Below are 5,977 nucleotides of genomic sequence, written 5' to 3'. Positions count from 1 at the left end.
CATCTGTGCATCCATGAGGTACTAAAATGCACCGAGACAAATTTCTATGCCTAAGTTCCATAGTGACGAGCGCGTTCTGCACTCGGGGTTCACCAGAGCTTTATATTTTTGTCATTCTGACCTGTTAGCTGAATGAATGGGTAGAGTTTCAAAGAGAAAGCAATGCAAAGTTCAAAAAGCAGAACATTAGAAAGAGAAATATCTAAATATATACATGTAAAAGTAAATATAGGGGAGCTACATAGATATATATAGAGAGAGAGTTAGAGAGAAAGAAAAAAGAAAGAAATACAAGTAATCCAAATCTAGACAAGTAGATTAATATTCAGTATGAAAACCATATGGATAGATGCTAATATATTTTAATATCTGTTGTGTATTATATCCAGGTGTGTAAAAAAAGAAGTTCAATATGATAGAAATAGGTATGAAAAATATTTAAATCAAGGGACTTATTGTTTTTTATTTACTTACAGGCATGGCATTTAAATGAATAATATAGAAATGAAAATATACACATCTATAATAAACAAATGAAGATAGATAGATAGCCATAAAATAGAAATAAATACAAGTAATCCATTTCTGGACAAGTAGATTAAAACCTCAAAAAAAGCTCAGAGACTAGAACCACATGAAGGCCTCCACCCTGAGAGACATGAACTTAAGGAACACCATTACAAAGTCCTTTATCCCACAGTCCTTTTGCCCAACACACAGGAAGTACCAATACAATGTAATTAGTATAGGTTTTTCTTACTCTTTTGAACCCCACATCGGGCAGTGAATAATGTAATGCTTAGAAAGCTAAGACAAAAGTCAAAGTGCTGCAGGGTAACTTCACAGCTCCAGATATCTTGTGTCCACCGAGGAACACCCTCTAGACTCCAACTACACCCTACATTACAAATTTCAAATTACAGGGGCCTGGGACTTGCCCTTTTACACCTACACCCAGGCTGGGCAGCAGGACAGAGCAGCTCCGGGACAACTACACCCAGACACCCGTGACACACCAGACAACAGACGAGGGGACACAACGGGGAGACAAAACTCTGGGCCACAAGAATGGCCGCAAGGACCGAGAGAACGCGGAACGAGATGAGCCGGGTGAGAATGAAGGCGAGCTGATGAAGCTCGCAGAACCCGGGAGCAAGAAGATGCTGACGGAATGACAAACTCCAGCAACTGCCAAGACGGATGCCCGAGAATCTGAGGGCCACAGTCCCCTACCAATCTTTGCGTTTCTTCAAGACCTAAGCCGCAACAATGGATCCTCGCGGCGCACGGCTGTTGACACAGCTCGGAACAAGACCTCTAAAAGACATCCGATCGGATGCTTTTAAAAGAGAGATGCAATGCCAAGGCCCCTGAGAGCACCCGATGCAAAGCTTCGATGGTGCCAGGCCGAGGAAGCCAGAAATGGGAGATGCGAGGAATGATGCCGGGGTTTCTGGTAAGCCCCTGGAAGGCATAAGGCAAGGCACGTACAACACGAGAGGCACAAAAGACACAGACGGCACGATGGACAAGTGACATGACACACCCCGGGACTGCTCTGTCCTGCACACCTCAGCACTGTGAGCAAAAACGAGGCTCTCCCTTCATGAGGCCTAAAGGGCCACAGCCTGGACCTCCCCGTCCCCAAAGCTGACTCAAAAATCCCAGGTCACAAGTCCGGACCTGGCACTCCGCTTTCGTCCCCTCTGTGGGTCGTAGCCGTCGACTCAGCTCTCAGATGCCCGGCGGGGAGGATCCACATGGGGCGGCAACGAAGGCCAGCTCGCCATCTGGGAACTTCCTCCCATGGCCAGGCTGTCGTCTCTCTGTCAGCTACAATAAATAAAACACAAAATCAGCGGCTGATCTTTGCAGGGCATCAGCCAAAACCCGACAATTCCGCGACTCGCGGTCTCCTGTGAACGGCCGCGTCCTGAGGCCGCGCGCTTCGGCCGCGCTGGGAGCCAGACGCCGTCGTCGCAGGGCGCGCCTGAGTTAAGAGAAGACAAAGTGATGCGGCATTGCTGAAACTCAAAGGGACCCTCGCTCCTCCTCCCGACATCCCCAACTCACGGCAACCCCTCGGCCCGTTCCTGAAGGCCACCCACACGGCCCCTTTAAGTAGAAAAGGCCAGGGCTTCATCAGACAGTCCCGTAACGCTTCCGCAGGGCTCACGGGAGAGGCGAAGCAGGCGTGTTGGCCGGTTGGCGAGGGGGTCTCAACGAAAAGAGACTGGACTGCCTAAAGCACGCAAACAAGATGGGAGGCTTGGCGTTGCACCAGAAACTGAGAGCCCAGCGATAACAACAGCTTCTCTCCACCAGTCAATGCTCACCTTGCCCGCTTTGCCTTGACTGCTGATAGCCAGCTCTACTTCCTAAAAATGAAGACAAAGAGGAGACCTGTAACACAGTGACCGGTTCCAGTTGCCCTGCAAAGACAAACATTGACTTACCTTCTCACGGGAACCCCCTTATCCTGGATGGGGCGCTCTGCCACCGATTTCATCCTTCCGCATCTGAAAGAGAGCTAAGACAAAAGTCAAAGTGCTGCAGGGTAACTTCACAGCTCCAGACATCTTGCATCCATCTAGGAATACCCTCTAGACTCCAACTACACCCTACATCACAAATTTCAAATTACAGGGGCCTGGGACTTGGCCTTTTACACCTACACCCAGGCTGGGCAGCAGGACAGAGCAGCTCCGGGACAACTACACCCAGACACCCGTGACACACAAGACAACAGACGAGGGGACACAACGGGGAGACAAAACTCTGGGCCACAATAATGGCCGCAAAGACCGAGAGAACGCGGAACGAGATGAGCCGGGTGAGAATGAAGGCGAGCTGATGAAGCTCGCAGAACCCGGGAGGAAGAAGATGCTGACGGAATGACAAACTCCAGCAACTGCCAAGACGGATGCCCGAGAATCTGAGGGCCACAGTCCCCTACCAATCTTTGCGTTTCTTCAAGACCTAAGCCGCAGCAATGGATCCTCGCGGCGCACGGCTGTTGACACAGCTCGGAACAAGACCTCTAAAAGACATCCGATCGGATGCTTTTAAAAGAGAGACGCGATTCCAAGGCCTCTGAGAGCTCCTGAGGCAAAGCTTTGATGGTGTCGGGCTGAGGAGCCCAGAGATCAGAGATGCGAGGAGTGACGCCGGGGTTTCTGGTAAGCGCCCAGAAGAAATAAGGCGAGGCACGTACAACACAAGAAGCACAAAAGACACACAAGGCACAATGGACAAGTGATACAACACGCCCTGGGGCTGCTCCGTCCTGCACACCTCAGCACTGTGAACAAATGTGAGGCTCTCCCTTCACGTGGCCTAAGGGGCCACAGCCTGGACCTCCCCGTCCCCAAAGCTGACTCCATAATCCCAGGTCACGAGTCCCGACTCGGCACCCCGCTTTCAGCCCCTCTGCAATTCGCAGCCTCCGACTCAGTTCTCGGATGCCCAGCGGGGAGGATCCACATGGAGCGCCAAGGAAGGCCGCCTCGCCATCCGGGAAATTCCTGCCATCGCCAGGCTGCCGTCTCTCGGTCAGCTACAATAAATAAAACACAAAATCAGAGGCTGATCTCTGCAGGGCATCAGCCAAAACCCGACAATTCCGCTACTCACGGTCTCCTGCGAACGGCCACGTCCTGAGGCCACGCGCTTCGGCCACGCCGGGAGCCGGACGCTGTCGTCGCAGGGCGCGCCTGAGTTAAGAGAAGACAAAGTGATGTGGCATTGCTGAAACTCAAAGGGACCCTCGCTCCTTTTCCCGACATCCCCAACTCACGGCAACCCTTCGGCCCGTTCCTGAAGGCCACAAACACGGCCCCTTTACGTGGAAAAGGCTCCGTCACACGGTTCCATAACGCTTCCGCAGGGCTCACGGGAGCGGCGAAACAGCTCTGCCGGCCAGTTGGCGAGGACGTCTCGGTGAAATGCGACTGGACCGCCTAAAGCACACAAACAAGATGGGAGGCTTAGCACTGCACCGGAAACTGAGAGCCCAGCGATAACAACAGCTTCCCTCCACCGGTCAATGCTCAACTTGCCCACTTCGCCTTGACTGCTGATAGCCGGCTTCACTTCCTAAAAATAAAGACAAAGAGGAGACCTGTAACACAGTGACCGGTTCCAGTTGCCCTGCAAAGACAAACATTGACTTACCTTCTCGCGGGAACCCCCTTACCCTGGATGGGGCGCTCTGCCACCGATTTCATCCGTCCGCATCTGAAAGAAAGCTAAGACAAAAGTCAAAGTGCTGCAGGGTAATTTCACAGCTCCAGATATCTTGTGTCCATTGAGGAACACCCGCTAGACTCCAACTATGCCCTACATGACAAATTTCAAATTACAGGGGCCTGGGACTTGGCCTTTTACACCTACACCCAGGCTGGGCAGCAGGACAGAGCAGCTCCGGGACAACTACACCCAGACACCCGTGACACACAAGACAACAGACAAGGGGACACAACGGGGAGACAAAACTCTGGGCCACAAGAATGGCCGCAAGGACCGAGAGAACGCGGAACGAGATGAGCCGGGTGAGAATGAAGGCGAGCTGATGAAGCTCGCAGAACCCGGGAGGAAGAAGATGCTGACGGAATGACAAACTCCAGCAACAGCCAAGACGGATGCCCGAGAATCTGAGGGCCACAGTCCCCTACCAATCTTTGCGTTTCTTCAAGACCTAAGCCGCAACAATGGATCCTCGCGGCGCACGGCTGTTGACACAGCTCGGAACAAGACCTCTAAAAGACATCCGATCGGATGCTTTTAAAAGAGAGACGCGATTCCAAGGCCTCTGAGAGCTCCAGAGGCAAAGCTTCGATGGCGTCGGGCTGAGGAGCCCAGAGATCAGAGATGCGAGGAGCGACGCCGGGGTTTCTGGTAAGCCCCCAGAAGAGATAAGGCGAGGCACGTACAACACGAGAGGCACAAAAGACACAGAAGGCACGACGGACAAGTGATACAACACGCCCTGGGGCTGCTCCGTCCTGCACACCTCAGCACTGTGAACAAATGTGAGGCTCTCCCTTCACGTGGCCTAAGGGGCCACAGCCTGGACCTCCCCGTCCCCAAAGCTGACTCCATAATCCCAGGTCACGAGTCCCGACCCGGCACCCCGCTTTCAGCCCCTCTGCAATTCGCAGCCTCCGACTCAGTTCTCGGATGCCCAGCGGGGAGGGTCCACATGGAGCGCCAAGGAAGGCCGCCTCGCCATCCGGGAAGTTCCTGCCATCGCCAGGCTGCCGTCTCTCGGTCAGCTACAATAAATAAAACACAAAATCAGAGGCTGATCTCTGCACGCCATCAGCCAAAACCCGACAATTCCGCGACTCACGGTCTCCTGTGAACGGCCACGTCCTGAGGCCGCGCGCTTCGGCCACGCCGGGAGCCAGACGCCGTCATCGCAGGGCGCACCTGAGTTAAGAGAAGACAAAGTGATGCAGCATTGCTGAAACTTGAACAGGCACTCGCTCCTCCTCCCGACATCCCCAACTCACGGCAACCCCTCGGCCCGTTCCTGAAGGCCACCCACACGGCCCCTTTACGTGGAAAAGGCTCCGTCACACGGTCCTGTAACGCTTCCGCAGGGCTCACGGGAGTGGTGAAGCAGCTGTGCCGGCCGGTTGGGGAGGACGTCTCGGCGAAATGCGACTGGACCGCCTAAAGCACACAAACAAGATGGGACACTTGGCATTGCACCAGAAACTGAGAGCCCAGCAATAACAACAGCTTCCCTCCACCAGTCAACGCTCACCTTGCCCGCTTCGCCTTGACTGCTGATAGCCAGCTTCACTTCCTAAAAATAAAGACAAAGAGGAGACCTGTAACACAGTGACCGGTTCCAGTTGCCCTGCAAAGACAAACATTGACTTACCTTCTCGCGGGAACCCCCTTACCCTGGATGGGGCGCTCTGCCACCGATTTCATCCGTCTGCATCTGAAAGAAAGCTGAGACAAAAGT

The 5,977-nt window shown here is 53.3% G+C and overlaps 2 long non-coding RNA genes across 2 annotated transcripts; both read right to left on the bottom strand.

The window, feature by feature from the left end:
• Window positions 1–658: 658 nt before the first annotated feature.
• LOC131579344 (uncharacterized) lies at window positions 659–5,662 on the bottom strand. Its single transcript, XR_009277678.1, has 3 exons — window positions 5,514–5,662; window positions 5,351–5,430; window positions 659–1,833 (listed from the first exon to the last, which is right to left on the bottom strand). It is a non-coding gene; the product is annotated as an uncharacterized LOC131579344 (long non-coding RNA).
• LOC131579345 (uncharacterized) lies at window positions 1,912–5,109 on the bottom strand. Its single transcript, XR_009277679.1, has 4 exons — window positions 4,174–5,109; window positions 2,337–2,378; window positions 2,074–2,242; window positions 1,912–1,990 (listed from the first exon to the last, which is right to left on the bottom strand). It is a non-coding gene; the product is annotated as an uncharacterized LOC131579345 (long non-coding RNA).
• Window positions 5,663–5,977: the final 315 nt, after the last annotated feature.

This window comes from Poecile atricapillus, chromosome 4 (genome assembly GCF_030490865.1).
Source record: "Poecile atricapillus isolate bPoeAtr1 chromosome 4, bPoeAtr1.hap1, whole genome shotgun sequence".
NCBI classification, from domain to species: domain Eukaryota; kingdom Metazoa; phylum Chordata; class Aves; order Passeriformes; family Paridae; genus Poecile; species Poecile atricapillus.
This window is presented reverse-complemented; position numbering and strand designations above follow the sequence as displayed.